This window comes from Pogoniulus pusillus, chromosome Z (assembly GCF_015220805.1).
Source record: "Pogoniulus pusillus isolate bPogPus1 chromosome Z, bPogPus1.pri, whole genome shotgun sequence".
NCBI lineage: Eukaryota > Metazoa > Chordata > Aves > Piciformes > Lybiidae > Pogoniulus > Pogoniulus pusillus.
This window is the reverse complement of record NC_087309.1, coordinates 111,891,376-111,911,185: the sequence shown is the minus strand read 5'-3', so window position 1 is coordinate 111,911,185 and position 19,810 is coordinate 111,891,376. Positions and strand designations below refer to the sequence as shown.

Below are 19,810 nucleotides of genomic sequence, written 5' to 3'. Positions count from 1 at the left end.
CTGCACCTGCTATTTATAGAGTTCATTTTAGGAAGAATATCACCACAATAAGCAGGGAAACAGTAATGAAGTACACCTCCTAGACCCTACATGGATTTCAGGCCAACCTTTGATATAGTTTCAATATAATTGCTTCCATGTGTGATGGATTGTTCCAGCCTAATAGTTGGAAATGTGAAAGGCAGTGTTGTGGTAGAGAGAAAGTGAAAACAATGCAGAAGTATTTGTGAATGAGATTTCTTTGTTCTGTTTCAGTTATGCTGCCTTGCTGGGCTGCTTGGTCTGAATGCCTTGTTAAAGAAAGGGCTGTGATGATACTGAATGCTGGCTGCTCTTAGGAACTGGAGTAGTTGGCTTTAGGGAAAGTCAGTGAGGTGGTACTGAGCATTCTTTTCTGTATGGTGTATTATGCATGCATTTCCAGTTCATTTTCCTTTGGAGAAACTGTAGAGTCATAGCACCGTGGGGATGCTTCATGCAGGGTGCTACTGATGTCATATGCAGCTTCAGCATTTACTGCATAAATCTATCCCATGCCACAGAAGAAAAATATTTCTGTCTTTGAAGGCAAAGGAACTTTTTTTTCCCCCCCTCACCATGGGAGTAGAATTCTCACAGTTAAGAACAGAGCAAGAAACCCAAGTTTTAACTGGGGCATTTTGAATGGGAATATTAAATTGAAGAAGAAGAAAGGGTCTAATCTGATTGCAGAAGATAGCAAGATCTGAAGGTACCTATGAAAGAGGGTAACAGTTGGTATGGTAGCAGTGTTACATTTCATTGTTCTTCAGCACCTCTTTTGAAGGAGAAATAATTTGTAGAAGAGCAGATTTTGCATCGTTTGCTACATTGTGAATGAGATTGCTTGCACAGAAGTGAACATGCATACCTGACAGCCACTGCAGCTGGAGATCCATGAATCTGATAAAGGGAAATAACTGCTGAGAGACTGCAGTTAGAGGCAGGGAGAGGAGGGTTGCAGCAAAGGAGTAACAACTGAGATCCATTCCTGATTAGTGACTAACTTGAGTTGGGAGCGGTGTCTGCCCATCCTTATCAGCATTTACTGTGGGCAAGCATTCCTTCTAACATCACGTTGCATGCAAGGGTCAAGATTTGCATTGTAAGAGGAGCTGGTGAGAGAGCAAATTCAAAAAGCATCTTTTGGTGAAGGGTGAGTTTCTGATGTGCGTCAGGATGCTGTCCAGGGTGCTAGATCTTATGCCAGACGGCTTAATGTGTTTGCAGGACGTGTCTGGAACTTGCCCACTTATTAAATAAAGGAGAAGCCTATGTGGAGTAGTAAAATCCAGGAAATGTTAATCCATTATGCAGAGAACCTGTTTATAAATTAGAAATACTTTATGGGGTGGGGAGGGGGAACAAGGTCCACCCAAACAATTATATCATGGGCACTAAAGGTGATTTTTGGATACTTGTTTCCCACTGGAATCATAGAATCACAAAGCCATAGAGCGTCCTGAGTTGGAAGAGACCTTAAAGATCATCCAATTACAACCCTCTTGCCATGTGCAGTGACACCTCCCATTAGACCAGGTTGCTGAACGCCTTATCCAGCCTGGTCTTACAGCTGAAGCTGATGGAAGTGTGTAGTCTGCCCATGTTGGCACAGCAAGCCATGGACTAAAGGCTACAGTTTGCTTTGTTAATTATGGGACCAGAATGTTTTTCACCTGCCTATTTCTGACATCCAGAGGGAGAGCAAAGCACCAGACCTCAGGTAGGTGACAGGCTGTTTTTGGCAGGGGTGCACAGAATCATTTTGCTTGGAAAAGACCTCACTTTCCTAAGCTGCTCCTGATAATACCTGTTCTCCAGGCCCTTCATCAGCTTTGTTACCTTTCTCTGGACCCACTCCAGCATCAAGGTGTCTTTGTTGTAGTGAGGGTCCCAAAACTGAACTCATGGTGTGGCTTCACCAGTGCTGAATACAGGGAAACAATTGCTTCCCTAGTCTTCCTTGTCACACCATTCCTCGTCCAGGCCAGGATGCTCTTGGGCTTCTTGACCACCTGGGCACACTGCTGGCTCACATTCAGCCAACTGTTGATCATCACCCCCAGATCTTTATCTCCTGAGCTGCTTACCAGCTGCTGTTCTTCAAGTCTGCAACTCGGAGTGTGGCACTTTTGAATCTCTCACCACCGGCCTCAGCCCATCAATCCAGCTTGTTCAGGTCCCTCTCTAGAGATTTCCAATCCTCATGCAGATCAATAGTCCTCAAAAGCTTAGTGTCACCAGCAAACTTACAAGAGTGTATTCAACCCTGCTTATCCAAATCATTGATAAAGTTATTAAAGAAATCTGACCCCAGTGATGAGCCCTGGGGAACACCACTTGTGACCAGCCACCAGCTGGATTTAACTCCATTCACCACTATTCTTTGGGTCTGGCCACCCAGTCACTCTTTTTCCCAGTGATATGTTCACCCATCCAAGCTGTGAGCAGCCAGTTTCTCCAGGAGGATGCTGCAGGAGACAGAGTCAAATGCTGTACTCAATTCCATGTAAACAACATCCACAGCCTTTCCCTCAGTCACTGGGTGGGTCACCCTGTCATAGGAGGTCAGATTCACCCATCAGGACCTGCCCTTCGTGAACCCATGCTGATGGTGCCTGATTTCCTGGTTGCCCTGCATATGTTGCCTGATGGTATTCAAGTTGATCTGCTCTGTGACCTTCCCTGGCACTGAGGTATGACTGACAGGCTGACAAGTCTGTTGTTCCCTGAGTCCCCCTTCTGGCCCTTGTAGACAGGCATCATATTTGCCAGTCTCCAGTAGATGGGACCTCCTCAGTTAGCCGGGACTGCTGGCAAATGATGGAAAGTGGCTTGATGAGCACTTCTGTCAGTTCTCTTCAGTACCCTCAGGTATGTGACACCTGGCCTCATAGATTTCTCTATGCCTGAGTAGTGCATCAGGTTGTTAACCATCTGCTCTTTATCATGGGCTCATCATTCTGCTCCTCTTCCCTATCTTCCAGGTCACAGCGCTGGGTAATCAGTGAACAACTGAGTCAAAGTGTTCAGTACCTCAGCCTTCTCCTCATCCCTGACCACTGTGTTCCCCCCTTGTGATGGCTTGGGTGTTACCTGCCCTCCCCCCCCCCCCCCCTACTTTGGAAATCACCCAGAATAGATTGAGCTGGCTCTGGAAATTTGGGTGAAGCTTATATTTACAGCTAGCACAATATACAAGCAGATATTTACAGTATATACAGCTATAGACAGAAATAGACAAGGTAGAAGGTAATACAGAAACACAACTCCCCTCCCAGAAACCTGAGTCCCCAGGAGGGGCTTCCAACTACCCTTCCACCTTCTCCCACCCCTGTCAACCTTACCCCAGTCCCGAGGAAGAATGGAGGTTCAGCCAGGGGGTTAGGAAGCAAAGTGGATCAGTCAGAGAGATGGCAGAGAGGCTAGAGAGAAGTGCAGCTCAGGCAGTGCCCAAAGAAGAAGTGTGACTCCCTTATCTATGCTTTGATTCTTGTTCTTATACATCTCAGCAAGCCTGTGAGTGAAGTAGACATCAACCTTGTTTTCCTTTCACAGCCTGTAATCTAGTTCTTCTCACCAGAACATTCTAGCTAGCTTCAAACTAGCACACCCATACATCCAATAATGGACAGAGTCTCCTTAGGCCTCCTTTTGTTGCTAACACGTTTGTAGAAGCATTTCTTGTTTGCTTTAGCAGCCAAAGCCAAACTAACTTCCAGCTGGGCTTTGCGCCTTCTAATTTTCTCCTTGCATAGCCTCACAACTTTCTAGGCCTCCTGAGTGGCCTGCTCCTTCTTTCAATGACCTCAAACTCTTTGTTTTTACCCCTGAGGCGCAACAAAATGTATCTGTTCAGCCAAGAGGGCCTTCTTCATCCCTGCCAGCATGTAGCTCATGGGGATGGCTTGCTCCTGCACCTTTAAGATTTCCTTCATTTGGAATGTTCAGCCTTCTTGGACTACTTGGCCCCCGAAGGACTCTGTCAGCCCATCTCCAGAACAGGCCATCGGAGTCCAGGGTGGCAGTTCTGCTGACTCCCTTCTTTAGTTCCTCAGAAACTGAGAACTCTGTTCATAATTTCATGATTGCTGTGCCCAGGATGGTCCCCAACCATGACATCACCCAGAAGCCCTTCTCTGTTCGCAAACAGCTGTGTCTGTAAGTTACCCTTCACACACTAACTTCTAAGACTGCTGCCTCTCTGCTGTGTTGTATTTCCAGCAGAAGTTGGGGTCCCCCACAAGAACAAGGCAAGTGATTGTGAGACTTCTTCCAGGTGCCTACAGGTGTGCAGCCTGGAGAAGAGGAGGCTCAGGGCAGAGCTCATTGCTGTCTACAGCTACCTGAAGGGACATTGTAGCCAGGTGGTCTCTTCTCCCAGGCAACCACCAATAGAACAAGGGGACACAGTCTCAAGTTGTGCCAGGGGAGGTCTAAGCTGGATGTTAGGAGGAAGTTGTTGCCAGAGAGTGATTGGCACTGGAATGAGCTGCCCAGGAAGGTGGTGGAGTTGCCATCCCTGCAGGTGTTCAAGCAAAGCTTGGCTGAGGCACTTAGTGCCATGGTCTGGTTGACTGGCTAGAGCTGGGTGCTAGGTTGGACTGGATGATCTTGGAGGTCTCTTCCAACCTGGTTGATTCTATGATTCTATTTTATCTGTCTCATCCTGTCTAGGCAGCCTGTAATGAACTCCCACTATACTATCTGTCTTGTTCACCTTCCCTCTGATTTTTATCCATAAAATCTCAATCATATCATCACCATAATTAAGCTCAGGACAATCTATGACTCTGACATACAGTGCTAACCCTTTGCCTCTCTTTCCTTGCCTATCTCTCCTGAAGTGTTTGTAACTATTGATTATGGCACTTCAGTCATGTAAGACATCCCACCACATTTCTGTGATTTCCACTAAACCATAGTTTTCCTGATGCACGATGACATTCAGCTCCTCCTGTTTGTTGTCCCTGCTGTGTGTGTGGTCTGACAGTCCCACCACCTCCTGCAGGGAGGAGTCCTAACCCCCTACCTGTCTGTTCTTGGGTTTTCTTGTGGTTACTAACCCGTAAATAACTGTTCTGTTGCTGTGTGGGTCTCCACTCCCTACCTCGAGGGAAGCAGCAGAAAAGCTCACTAGCACACCATCCTTCAGACTTTGGTGTGCTGTCCTCAGGTTTATTTCTAGCAAGCCTGATCTTGTGCCTTTCCCCCTCCTAATCCAGTTTAAAGCTGTTTCAGTGAGCCCTGCTGGCTCCTGTGCTAGGATCCCTTCTACCTTTTGCAGCTGGCATATCCTGCCTCCAGGATCATCAAGCCCAACTGCTATCCTCGCACTACATCTGCACAGTTTTGAGCCCTTCCTGGGATGGTGATTGCACCACTTCCCTGGGAAGCCTGCTCCAACACTGAAGCACCCTTTCAGTAAAGAAATTTTTCCTACTGTCCAATCTAAACCTCTCCTGATGCAAATTGATGCCATTTATTCTCATCCTGCTGTTTGTAACCTGAGAGAAGAAACCAAGCCCTACCTTGCTACAACCTTTTATCAGGTAGTTGTAGAGAAAAGTAAGGTCTCCCCTCAGCCTCCTCTTCTCCAGGCTAAACAAGCTCTATTCCCTCAGCTGCTCTTCATAAATCTTGTGCTCTAGATCCTTCATCAGCTTTGTTGTTTTCTTTGGATGAGCTCCAGCAGCTCAATGTCTTTCTTGTAGTGGAGCCTGTTTAAAGGGAGTCTCCATCTTCTTTACAGAACATTGTGATAAGTTCTCCCCTAAGCCTTCTTAAGACTGAACAAATCCCAGTGCTGTCAGCCTGTCCTCATATGACAGGCTTCCCAGTCCTTTGATAATCTTTTTAGCCCTTCTCCTATCCCTACGCAGCCTATCCACAGGTTTGGTTTTGTTGTTGTTGGTCATGGAGGTTTTGTTGGTGTTGGGTGTTTGTTTGGTTTTGTTTTTCTTTCTCACAGAATCATTTAGTCTAGAAAAGACCTTTAAGGTAACTGACTTGAATCATTAATCTAGCACTGCCAAGGTCAGCACTAACCCATGTGCTTAAGTGTCACACAAAAGTATCTTTTAAATGCCTTCAGGGATGGTGACCCCAAAACTTCCCTGTGCAGGCTGTTTCAGTGTTTTACAACACTTCTGGTGAAGAAGTTTTCCAATATTCATACATTTAAACTTATCTGGTGCAACTTGAGGCCATTTTCTCTTGTCCTGTCACTTGCTACTTGGAAAGACACTGACTCTCACCTAGCTACAACGTCCTTTCAGGTAATTGTAGAGCATGAGAAGGTCTCCTTTAGCCTTCCCTTTCTCAAGACTAAGGAACTTTATTTCCCTCAGTTGCTCTTCCCGAGTCTTCTGCTCTAGATCCTTCAACATCTTTATTGCTCTTCTTTGGATGCATTTCAGCATATCAGTGTCCCTCTTGTAGGGAAGGGCCTGAAAGTGAACATGCTATCTGAGATGCAACTTCACCAGTGCTGAGTGCAGGGGGACAATCATTTCCTTATTTCTGCAGGCCATGCTATTTCTGATGCAAGACATGACTCTGTTGTCCTTCTTGGCCACTTGGGCACACTGCTGGTTCATTGTTTTTGATGGGCACCCTCAGGCCATGGTGGCTGCCCAGGCAGCTTTCCAGCCACTCTTTCTCAGACATTGTATTATATGGGGTTGGTGTAGGTTAATCACATTTATTTTGCTTTGGAGTCTTGCCAGTCAGAGAGGATGAAAGGCTGAAGGTGATTTGAAAGGCAAGAGAGCTAAGTTAGTAAGCGAGGAAAGGCATTTATGCTTTTTGTTTGTCTGGAAGTCTGTGTGACTAGGGCATCTAGAGTTTGTGAAATAAGTTTGGCAGGTTACTGTGTTGCTGGAGTAGAATGTGTTCTCTGCCTGACTTGTTAAGTGCCTGACTTGTTAATTGCCTGCAGAAACCTGCTGTGGTGAAAGGCTTTGCTGGCAGCGTTGGCAGCAGAGTCTTTGCCTGAAATGGGTCTTTGCAAATCCCTGATTTCTTCAAGGTGAAGTCTTTGACCCTGTCATTAGTGGTGGGGACTGTGGTCCGGGAAAAGCAGTACAAAAGCTTAGCTTATCTGGCCAGTTTGCTTCTATAGGGTTGTTGCTGTTTGGTGGTGTGTGTGTGTGTATGCTCCTCAGACCTTTCAGCATCCTTTGTGAAAGTCACTCAGTTTGTTGTCTGGCGGAAGCCACAGAGGTGAAATGCAGTCATGATGCTGTTTAACTGTGTGGGAGAAGAATAAAGCAGCAAGAGGGGAAACCTAGAGGCTTAAAATCGCTGCTGCTTCTTCCATGGGAGTACGAGAGACAGCAAAGGGATATTTTGTACCTGGGACTTGACCACACCAGCAGACACTGCCATAGGTGCACAGCCAGCGTGGTTTGGTGGCTCCAGGTTCAGCTGGGACAGGGTTAATGTTCTTCAGGAGAAGCTGGGAGGGCCTGCAGCCAGCACAGGCAGCTGAAGCAGCCAATGGGATATTCACTGCTATATACTGACTTCATGCCTGCTATATAAGGGGAGGGGGGGAATGGGCTGGCCAGGGCAGGCTGGGGTTTGTGTGGCTGATAATTCAAGTGGGGTCACTGTGTTTTGTACTGCCGGATTTACGTGTGACTTCATTCGTCTTACTGCTACCTCTGATGTTTTCTTCACTCTCTCTCTTGTTCTATTAAACTGTCCTTGGCTCAACCCCAGGCATTTTTCTCTTCTCCCGATTTTTTTCCTTCTCATCCCACCAGGGGTGGAGAAGGGAGGAAAGCGTGTGGGTGGCTGTGTGGGGCGCAGCTGCTGCCTGGGTTTAAACTACAGCACGGGGTCGCTTTGCTGTTCCTGTGACAGTCCACTAGATGAAGACAGCTGTAGTGATTTCATGACCGCATTGCGCATTAGGAGTGCTCTTTGCCCAGCTAGGTCGGAGCTGTGAAGTGCTGTCATCATGACCAAGGCGTACAGCTTCCCAGGGTAAAACTGGAAGCAGAGGAGCTGAAATGGTTCCTGGAGGAGTTTAGCCACGGTGTTTTTCTCTGGCTGATGGTTATTTACTCACAGGTGTGTGTGAAAGCAGAGGATGTATTAACACCTGACTCTCGTGTCGTACTACACTGCCTCCTTTTCTCTGCCATTGCTGGTTTGGGCAAACAGGGAAGCTGTACTGAAGTAGATCATGAAGCTCTGCTGACTGTCATCCCATTACTGGGAGACTGGAAGGCCAGGGTTACCAGGCATTTTTATATGGAAAATGAGGAGAGGGTCTATGAGAAAGTTAGATGGGATCCTTAGACAAAATTCTGGAGGGTGGAAGCGGGAGGGGAAGTGCTGATCTCTTTGGGATCCAGTGCCAGGATGCATGGGGATGATTCAAAGCTGTATTGGAGGAGGTTCAGACCTGACAGCACGAAGAATTTCTGTATTGGGAGAGTGGTCAAACATTGGAACAGACTTCTTAGAGAAGTGGGTGATGGCCCAAGCCTGTCAAGTGTTAAACAGGCATGTGGACAATGTCCTTGATAATGTGCTTTAAATTCTGGTCTGCCTAAGTGGCTGGGCAGCTGGACTGGATGATCATTGTAGGTCACAACTCTCTCCTTCTCTTTTCCTCTACCCCTCCCCTATTCCATTCCATACATCCATCGGCTAGTGAGAGTATAAGATGATTTCTGCAACCTCAGTCCTTAGTGTGGTTGTGTTGTTGATCTTCTGGATCCTTTTCCTTTTGTCTGATGCTTTGACAACATCCATTTTGACAGTTTGAAGATGAAGAGGTAGTGTTGATGTCTGTTAGATGCATTTTTTCACAAGGAACGGCAAAGGCATTTTCTTCAATAAATTGGATTAATTTGCATGCAGTCTGAATCTGTCCTGAGACAAGGATAGGAAAGAAAATACCATGTATGTATCTCAGTGTTTCCTGAAAAAAACAAACCCCAAAGAATCATAGGTGCTGTAGCTGTCCAAAGCTGGTTATTCTATACCTGCCTTGGGTCTTCCACATTCATTCATTTTATGACAGGTTCTCCAATGGCAACCTCTAAGGGCTGAGTTTGCTCTTTGGGAATTCCCATTAAAACCAAGGAGCAGCAAATCTTCCAGGGGAGGAGCCTACTGACTGGGGAGGTAGTGCCAGTGAAGCAACTACAGTGAGGATCCAGATGACTGAAAGATCTGACCCAGGAGGAGGACTGGTTGGATCCTTTCTTCTTGTGCATTTCCTGAGAAACCTCCCATTTCTTGTTTGCTTGCCTCTGATGGGACTGTTGTTGTTGGAATCACACAAACGATTTCACCTGTGTCTGCTGGAATCTGATTTATGTTGGCCTCATTTGTAAGCAGCACTGAGATCAGAGCCTGATTATCTAGTATTGTTGAAGGATATTAGCAACCTTCAGCCTGCCGATTGTAGAGAGATGCCACAAAGAGCCTAACAAAGGTTTCTCCTGCTGAGTTATCTCCTTGCCAAGAGCCTACTTGTTGTGAATTGACGTAGATAAGCAGGAAATGTTCTGTCTCAGAGGGGAGAGAGGGAGAAATAAGGAGCTTTCACGTGCATTACAGAGTTTGTCTATCCTGCATGGTAGGACAGAAGATGCCTCCCTTGGATTCTCTCATATCAGATTCACTCTGATGTGGGTCAAGAACTGGCTGCAGGGCTGGGCCCAGAGAGTGGTGGTGAATGGTGCCACATCCAGCTGGAGGCTCAGGGGTGACCTCATTGCTGTCTACAGCTAACTGAAGGGAGGCTGTAGCCAGATGGGGGTTGGTCTCTTCTGCCAGGCAACCAGCAACAGAACAAGGGGACACAATCTCAAGTTGTGGCAGGGCAGGTCTAGGCTGGATGTTAGGAGGAAGTTGTTGGCAGAGAGAGTGATTGGCATTGGAATGGGCTGCCCAGGGAGGTGATGGAGTCACCATCTCTGGAGGTGTTGGAGCAAAGCCTGGCTGAGGCACTTAGTGCCATGGTGTAGTTGACTGGGTAGGGCTGGGTGCTAGGTTGGACTGGATGATCTTGGAGGTCTCTTCCAATCTGTCTGATTCTATGATTCTCTGTCCATTTTGAAGGAAGTTCTGGATGTTTTTCATTTTAACCTCTGTTGCTGTACACTCAGGTCTTTATAGCCTTTTTTTCCCCTGTAATCTTTCATAATTAAATTTGGTTCTCATAGAGGCAGAGGAAAGTGTTGGTTCCTTGCCAGCTGCATACTTTGCAGAAGTGGTTTGGCAGTTCTGAAATTTTGGCTTGTGTTGCATAGGAAACAATATCTGCAGCAGCATATTTGGAGCCGGGCAGGACTCTAGTACATGATGCATTACAGTTATTGAGACCTTCCTAGTGAAATGGGACTCTGAAAATAGAAGCTGTTGGTTTGCCTTTGTGTTTGTCCTTGGAGGGAAAGTTGTTCTGACTGTAGTTCAGCTGTTGTGGATACCTATTCACTTGCTCATGTGCTGGCAAAAGGATATCTGGTGTATGCGAGTGCTGATGTGCACAGGCTTAGAAATGAAGATAGAGCCATGAAATACATCCATGAGGGCTACGTGGGTTTGGTGATCTTGCTGAGCTGAGGGTGTGTGGACTGTGTTTTGTTAGTGCTGAGGTAACTTGCAGGACTCCAAAAGGCCTAACTGATGTCTGCAAAGATGCTTTGTTCTCCAGGGAAGAGAGGCACCCTGTCCTTACAGAGGACAGAGAGTGTCTTTCAGGTAACGCCAAGACAGTCTGCATGCCTTTACCAAGGGCAACTTAGTGACTTTCTGTGATGGAGCTAACTACCTCAGTGGGTGAGGGAAGAGCTATAGATGTCATCTATTGGAACTTCCATAAAGCCTCAGAACATCCTTCTCTCTAAATTGGAGAGATATGGATTTGATGGATGGGCTGCTCAGTAGGAATGAATTTGTTCACAGGATGTAAAGGGTTGGAGGGACCCAGAGAGATCATTGAGTCCAATCCTCCTGCCAGAGCAGGACCATACAATCTAGCTCAGGTCACACAGGAACACATCCCGACAGGCCTTGAAAGTCTCCAGAGAAGGAGACTCCACAGCCTTTCTGGGCAGCCTGTTCCAGTGCTCTGTGACCCTTACAATAAAGAAGAAGGGTCCCTTACAGTAAAGAAGTTCCCCCTTGTGTTGAGGTGGAACCTCCTGTGCTGCAGCTTCCATCCATTGCTCCTTGTCCCATCCCAGGGAGCAGTGAGCAGAGCCTGTGTCCCCATTCCTGATCCCTAGCCCTCGGGTACTTATAAACACGTATTTAATCCCCTCTCAGTCTTCTCTTTGTCAGGTGGTTACACCCAGAGGGTAGTGGTCAACAGCTCAATGTCCAGAAGGAAATTTGCAGCAGGTGGCTTCCCTCAGGGGCTGTACTGGAACCGGTGCTGTTTAATGTCTTCAATGACTTAGCAGAATTGAGTGCCCCTTATGCAACTTTGCTGATGATGCCAAGCTGAATGGTGCAGCTGATGTACCAGAGGGACCTGGACAATCTAAGGCCATGTGAAACCCATGCAGTTCAACATGGAAAAGTGCAAGCTCCTACACCTAGATCAGGTCCAGCCTTGGTAATACACAGCCTGGGGGATAATGTGACTGAGAGCAGCCTTGTGGTTAAGGCTTGGGAATACTGGTGTATGAAAATCTGGACATGAGTCAAACTGCATACTCACAGCTCAGAAGGCCAGTTGCATCCTGGGCTGCATCAAAAGCAGCGTGGGCAGCAGCTGAAGGGAGATAGTGTTTCTGCTGTAATCTGGAATACAGTGTCCAGTTCTGGAGCCTTCTGTGCAAGGAGAGCATGAGCCTGTTGGAGTAAGTCCAGAGGAGGGCCACAGAAGTGATCCAAGGGCTGAAGCACCTCTCCTGGGAGGACAGGCTGAGAGAGTTGGAGTTGTTCAGCCTGGAGAAGAGAGTGCTGAGGAGAGGACCTTGTTGTGGCCTTTAGTACTACTTAATGGGGACCTATAAGAAAGACAGGAACAATCTTTAGCAAGGCTTGTTGCAACAGGACAAGGGATATGTTTTTAAAGTAAAGTAGGGTTAATTTGTGCTAGATACAAGGAAGATGTTTGTTTGTTTTGGGTTGGTGTTTTGGGTTTTCTGTTTGATTTTATTCTTCTTTTACAGTTAGGGTGGAGGAACACTGGAACAAGTTGCCCAGAGAGGTGCTGGAAACATCCAAAATCAGACTGGACAGGGCTCTAAGGAACCTGATCTAGTGAAAGATAGCACTGCTTGCTGTAGTGGAGAAGGGGTAGATATTGAACTAGGTGGCCTTCAAAAGTCCCTTCCAACCTAAAGCATCCTACGATTGTTTCATTCTGGGAGCTCCCCCAAGGGCCAGCAGCACTAAAGTCCATTTTAGCAGCAAGATGTTTACATGGGAAATTGCAGTCTGAAACCTGTGGCAGCTGTGTGGGGATTGGTTCTTCAGCAGTTTCTGAAAGCACAAGATGGTCGAGGATGCTTGGAAGAGAAGCAGCAGTAAGCAGGAACGGCTGCCAGGAAGGAACAGATCTCCAGGGTGTTGTTGCCACTGGCTTCTCTCATGTCAGAGGCACCTTCCTGTTTGGACATCGTGGCCCCCTCTTCAAACATTACATGGTAGTGCTCAGAGAGGAGAGTGAGGAAACAAAGGCTGGTGCCTCAGAGACTCAGAGGCAGATGCAGGTTCTGCTGTTGTCATGAATGGGGACCCTTTTCGAGGCCCTTATCAGGGAATATGGTTCATAAAGTAGTGATCCAGCTGTTTGGATTTTGGATGTCTGAAGACTGAATGAGGCACTCAGTGACATGGTCTAGTTGACTGGACAGGACTGGGTGCTAGATTGGTCTGGATGAGCTTGGAGGTCTCTTTCAACCTGCTTGATTCTATGAGTCTATTCAGTGTTTAAGCTTTGAACAGTGCATTTGAGGTCTGATGAGCACCATCCCAACCTCTCTTGATTTTCTACAGTTTGGTTTTCACACAGTCTTGGCAAATGATGGACTGCAGTTGGGAGTTGCTGTGAAGAAATTGCAGCTGGGACTAAATTTGGCTTGCATTTTGCTATTAAGGGCATGAGCTTAATTTGGCTCTTTCCTCCAGAAGGCTATTTTGACTTTCTGACTATTCTGAGGCCTTGAGCAACCTGTTCTAGTGGGAGGTGTCCCTGCCTATGGCAGGGGGGTGGAACTGGCTGATACTTGAGGTCCCTTCCAGCCTAAACCATTCTATGCTTCCATGACTTTCTCCTCTTTCTCTGTAGCCTTGAAGGAAGGAGTTGGATAGGTTGGACTGGATGATCTTGGAGGTCTCTTCCAACCTGGTTGATTCTATGATTGTGTGGCATTAGCCCATGAAAGCTGCAGAATTTCTGCTTCCATTTCCTGCAGCTGCAGCATGCTGATGCTCTTCCAGGTTCTCTGAAGGAACCATATCTCCTCTTTCCTTGGTGGGGTAGACAGCACTCTACCATAGCCTTGGAGCTATGGCATCTTTAGGAGGCTGCTGCTTTCCACTGCCTTTGTGTACTGATGGGGGAGTCTTGATCTGGACGCTGGGGAGGAGATACGGTTCCTTTGAACATTCCCATGAGTGAAATTGAGACACAAATGAGGTCACACATCAAAATGAGGCTATTTAACAAAGAGTGAGGGAATGGAGCAAGTGAAACAGAGAAGGAAAGAAAAAGGAGAAGGAGAGGAGAATGGAGAAAGAGAGTGGGAGGGAAAATTACCACCCCATGGTCCTTCTTGAAGGAGGGGGAGGTGATGTTCCTAAGCTGCTGCCTCTAGCCTGAGATGTCCCAGGTGACATTCCCCACAGTGAGCTGGCATAGCTCAGGGCTTTTGTACTGTTCCTGATTCTTTTGTCTTAGCTACACCTGGCCCACATTAACAATGCATACATGGCTTCCAGAAGTGAATCCCAGGGGTCTTTCATCTGTGCTTGCAGGGGTCAGTGCTGAGCAGCCTCCAACTCTCTTTGCTGTCCACCACCCCCCTGGGCAGTTGATGTCTAGATGAGCAGAGATGACACATCAGTCAGGTCATTCAGGATGATCTTATCTCTGTTGAGACACTTCTCAGTTCTTAATGCAATTACTGCCATCACAAGGTGATTTACATGCTCAAGAGAGGATTCCCTCAGGGGGTTGATGAGACTGAGAGCAGCCCTGCAAAAGAGTCTTAGGGTACTTGTGGACAAGAAGCTGGACATGAGACAACAATGTGCATTTGCAGCCCAGAAGGCCAAAGGAATCTTGGGCTGCATCAAAAGTCGTGTGGCCAGCAGGTTGAAAGAGGTGATTCTGCCACTCTGCTCTGCTCTGGTGAGACCTCACCTGAAGTACTGTGGGACCCCCAATAAAAGAGAGATGGAACTGCTGGAGAGGGTCCAGAGGAGGGCCACAAAGATGATCAGAGGACTGAAACATCTGTCCTGTGAAGACTGGCTGAAAGAGTCAACTCTTCAGCTTGGAGAAGGGAAGGCTTAGGGGAGACCTTGTAGGTGTGCTTCAGTATCTGACAGGGACCTACAGGAAGGCTGGGAAAGAGCTGTTTAGAAGGGCTGTTGTAGTGATAGGATGAGGGTCTGCAGCAAGGGAGATTAGGGTTGGACATAGGGAGGAAGATCTTCCCAATGAGAGTGCTAAAATATTGGTGCAGGGTGCCCAGGGATGTGGTTGACATTGTCAGACTTGACATGGTCTGGCCAACATGATCTAGCTGGAGGATCACTCCTTGCTCACTGTAGGGAAGTTAGACAAGATGACCTTTGGAAGTGCCTTCCACCCCAAATCATTCTGTAATCCTATGATATTGGCAGTGACACTTTCTTGTTTATTCTTCATCTCTCCCACCACACTATTGAAAGTGTGAGACTTTCTGCATGCCCCCTGTGCAGGCACAAACTGTGTGGGACTGCCTGGTCTTTGTTCCAGTGCCTGTCCACCATTAAGATCCTTGAAAATCATAGAATTAACCAGGTTGGAAGAGACCTCCAAGATCATCCAATCCAACCTAGCACTCAGCCCTATCCAGTCAACCAGACCATGGCACTAAGTGCCTCAGCCAGGCTTTGCTTGAACACCTCCAGGGACGGTGCCTCCACCACCTCCCTGGGCAGCCCATTCCAATGCCAATCACTCTCTCTGACAACAACTTCCTTCTCACATCCAGCCTATGCCTACCCCAGCACAACTTGAGACTCTGTCCCCTTGTTCTACTGGTGGTTGCCTGGGAGAAGAGGCCACCCCCCACCTGACTACAACCTCCCTTCAGGTAGTTGTAGACAGCAATGAAGTCACCCCTGAGCCTCCTCTTCTCCAGGCTGCACACCCCCAGTTCCCTCAGCCTCTCCTCACAGGGTTTGTGTTCCAGGCCCCTCACCAGCTTTGTCACCCTTCTCTGGATGTGCAGTAAGACTTTGCAGAGGTTTTATTGACCCATGGTGTTGGTTTTGTTCTGTTTTCATTTTCCACAAAGAAGCTTTTAAACATAGAGTTTGTATTTTCATAGAAACCAAGGAGACAAAAACTCATCACAGACCTGAAAGACTGTGTAAAAGGAAGACAACATATCCAAACAGATGTATTTTTTCAGCCTGTGACAACCATTTATGTTATCCTGGAGTTAAGTGCATGCATTCTGCTTTCCCCTGAGTCAATGTGTGGCTCTTGCTGAGTGAAACATTTTGTCCTTTCGGGAGTAATTTCATTTTTGTAGTTTTCCTTCAGGTTTTTTTTTTTTTCGTTACATAAAATTGTATTAAAAAAACAACAACAACCCAACCAAACAACAAACCCAACAACCTCAAACAAAGCAAATAAAAACAATCAACAAATTGGGGAGAAGGAGAAAATATTGAGAGGTTTTGGTAACTGACAGCACATCAATGTAGCTGAGGCTGTGCATGGTTCTAACTGACAATAAAACTGCTTGGGAGGGTGTCTAGGAGAATTCAAGTCTCCATTAGAAACAGACAAATCTTTATTTATTTGTTAATTTGTATTCTGTGTATTTAAAACACTTTCCTTGTGACAATTGCAAGTTTATCCTCTGTGCTGTAGACTCTAAATGCCAGCAGTCCCTGTTCGTGCCAGCCAAGCTGCACAGTGACAGATTAAAAGGAACATGAAAGAGAAAATTATTTATAATTACATAGAAATAACCAAAAATGCTAAGGAAAAAGGGACAGAACTGCTGGATCCAAAGAGGTAAACACTGCAGTGAAGGGATAATCATAGAATCAACCAGGTTGGAAGAGATCTCCAAAATGATCCAGTCCAACCTAGCACCCAGCCCTAGCCAGTCAACCAGACCATGGCACTAAGTGCCTCAGCCAAGGTTTTCCTGAACACCTCCAGGGATGGTGCCTCCACCACCTCCCTGGGCAGCCCATTCCAATGCCAATCACTCTCTTTCAGAAGAACTTTCTCCTGACATCCACCCTAGACCTCCCCTGCCACAACTTGAGACTGTGTCCCCTTGTTCTGTTGCTGGTTGCCTGGGAGAAGAGACCAACCCCACCTGGCTACAGCCTCCCTTCAGGTAGTTACTAAAGTCAGGGACAATATTGGTAGAAGAGTCATGTGAATAAATTGGCCATGAACATACTTGAGTTAGGAATAAGAAGGGTGTTTCTGACTACTGAAAGAGGAGAGAGGTGCTGAGGATCCTACTACTGAGGGAAGCTGGGTCTCAGGTCGGTTTCAGATAAGATTATCAATCTAGTTGTGCATGCCCAAAGAAACCGTGCCAGTGAGGCAGGGAATAAGTTTCTGTCCTAAGTACTTCTACAGAAAGCAGACAGCATCTTTGACTCTACAGTTGCAAGACTGTCCATAATAACAAAATGACATTTATCAGAGGTTTAATTTTCACAATCAGTTTTGATGCTGTTAGAATATGTGGTAGCCTCTGATTGGGTCCAGGCATCTGGCTCAGCTCAGCAGGAACCACAACAGTACACCTCAGGGGGAGGTTGTTACAGAGCTTTGGTGGACTCCCCCTTCTCTGAAAACCTTTTAGCCTTATTCTGTCAGTATGAGAGGAGGAGAGGTCTGACAGCTGTGTCCCCTCAGTGTTCTGAGGATGGTCTGAAATCAGCTGTTAGAGTCAGTCTGAGAGTGATTGGCTGTCAGAGCACTTGGTGGATTTGCAAAACCCTGTCTAGAATAGCTCCTCTCCTCTCCTCTCCTCTCCTCTCCTCTCCTCTCCTCTCCTCTCCTCTCCTCTCCTCTCCGTTTCCCCCCCTGGAATTGTCTCCTCATCTATCTTGGAATAAGATAATCTGTCTTTCTCAGGTCTACTATCTATTACTTCACTTGTGATGTCAGCCTGGGGATGAAGTGGCTGCAGAGCAGCCAGACAGAATGGGACCTGAAGATACTGATAGACAGTAGCTGAAGATGAGCCAGCAGTGTGCCCAGGTGGCCAAGAGAGTCAATGGCATCCTGGCCTGCATCAGGAACAGTGTGGCCAGTAGGACAAGAGAGATTATTCTTGCCCTGTACTCAACACTGGTCAGGCCACACCTTGAATACTGTGTCCAGTTCTGGGCTCCTCAGTTCAAGAGAGATGTTGAGGTACTGGAAGGTGTCCAGAGAAGGGCAACAAAGCTGGTGAGAGGCCTGGAACACAAACCCTATGAGGAGAGGCTGAGGGAGCTGGGGGTGTTTAGCCTGGAGAAGAGGAGGCTCAGGGGTGACCTCATTGATGTCTACAACTACCTGAAGGGAGGTTGTAGCCAGGTGGGGGGTGGCCTCTTCTGCCAGGCAACCAGCAACAGAACAAGGGGACACAGTCTCAAGTTGTGCCAGGGGAGGTCTAGGCTGGATGTTAGGAGGAAGTTCTTCACAGAGAGAGTGATTGGCATTGGAATGGGCTGCCCAGGGAGGTGGTGGAGTCTCCATCCCTGGAGGTGTTCAAGAAAAGCCTGGCAGAGGCACTTAGTGCCATGGTCTGGTTGATTGGCTTTGTGGTCCTGCTTGGTGCCCTGGAAATACCCTGGACTCAGGCTCACATTCCAGTATGATTTAGATCTCTACCCAGGTAAGCACTTCAGTAAGGTGCCTTATGCTGGTTTATTGCCAAGGAAAATAAGCATTGGTTTACATGCAGGACTGCATCTTTTGAGCTTAAATGACTGCTGTGGCATTCTAAGGCTGACAAATTTCCACCCAAGTCTTCCTAAGATTCCCTGATAACTTCAGGAGTGCCTACAGTAAGGAAATTTTAATCAAGGACACACAGGCAGATAGTCAAACACCAGACCACTGTTATAGCAAGATGCTGGTGTCTGGAAGGGAAGAGGGATGTACCATCTTAGGAGGAGAAACTGAGGGAGCTGGGGCTCTTTAGCCTGGGGAAGAGGAGATGGAGAAGTGACCTCATTCATGTTTATCAGTATGTAAAGGTGAGTGCCAGGAGGCTGGAGCCAGGCTCTGCTGGGTGATGCTCAGTGACAGGACAGGGGGCAATGGGTGGAAGCTGAGGCATAGGAAGTTTCATGTAAACATGAGGAGGAATTTTTTCGCTGTGAGGGTAACAGAACACTGGAACAGGCTGCCCAGGTGGGTTGTGGAGCTTCCCTCTCTGGAGATATTCAAAACCCACCTGGGCACATTCCTGTGTGATCTGGTATGGGAGATCCTGCTCCTGCAGGGCGGTTGGACTGGACGAGGTCTCTTCCAGCCCCTGACATTCTGTGATCTTCCTGCTGACTCTGCATTTTCTATTACCAATGAGCACTCTGCCAGAAAGAAATCCCAATGTAATTGACATCCCTTTTAACACCTGTAACAGGTTAAAGCATTATGAAGTGGTTAAGCTGCCTTTTTCCTTCACTACTGTGTTGGGAGGAAAAGTAACACACAAAAAAACCCCCAAACCCTCTGGGTTGAGATAAAAAGAGTTGAGATTAAAAAACATTTAATGCAAATGTGATAACATAAAGCACGATTGCCTTAGCCTGTTTGGTGAAAAAGCACAGCAGAAAGCAGCAAGCAGAAGCCAGAGAGGTAAAAGCCCAAGCCAGGGAGCTACCCCCTGATCATTCCCTTTCCCACTGCCATTGCAGAGGAAGAGACAACCCCCAAAACCCCAGAAACCAAAAGCAGCAACCAGAAGAGGAAGTGTCTCATGTTACAATCTAATCCTCAAGCTCCACGATGCCTTGCTCCAAGCCAGCACTTTGATTTTGAAGCTGGCATGAGGCAGGATGGCTCTGGATAATGACAGCAAAATTTCAACTTCAAATTTTCTACTCTGACACACCATGCCAAGGTCCTCTCTTTTTCTGGTCGTGTGGCTAGAATTCTCCTGTCATGGAAGCTGACTTGCTAAGAGGCCTGATTGGAACCTCTTGATTGCTTTTTAATTGTCATCTGGTAAAGCCATCATCATCAGGTGGTACTGCTTCTGCCTGGACCGCGGTTCCCCTCCTCCAGGGCAGCGTAATGTGCTCCTGTTATGCTGGCTGCTGCAGTAACAATTGCTTAAATTAGATGTGGGAAATGCATCCTCACAGTCACCACCCCAGGCAAGAGTGTTCTGCACCGGCTGAAGTGAAGACAAACCGGCTGCAGTTTTTAACTCTGCTTCATGTCTTGAATCACAGAGTCACAGAATTAACCACGTTGGAAAAGAACTTTGAGATCATCCAATCCAACCTAACACCTTCTAATTAACATAACCATGGCAGTGAGTGCCTCATCCAGTCTCCTTTTAAACACCTCCAGGGATGGAGACTCCACCACCTCCCCAGGCAGCCCATTCCAATGCCA

General features: G+C 47.1%; 1 protein-coding gene across 7 annotated transcripts in view; it reads left to right on the top strand.

Moving 5' to 3' along the window:
* CPLX1 (complexin 1) overlaps positions 1-19,810 on the top strand; it is a 190,161-nt gene that overhangs the window by 2,016 nt on the left and 168,335 nt on the right. Inside the window, exon 3 of one of the 7 annotated variants that reach the window (XR_010309138.1) lies at positions 9,059-9,648. The exons of the other annotated variants lie outside the window; for them this stretch is intronic. The gene's annotated coding sequence lies outside the window, so the exon portion shown is untranslated. Of the gene's footprint in view, positions 1-9,058; positions 9,649-19,810 lie in introns of those variants that run through there. 7 annotated transcript variants of the gene reach the window in all.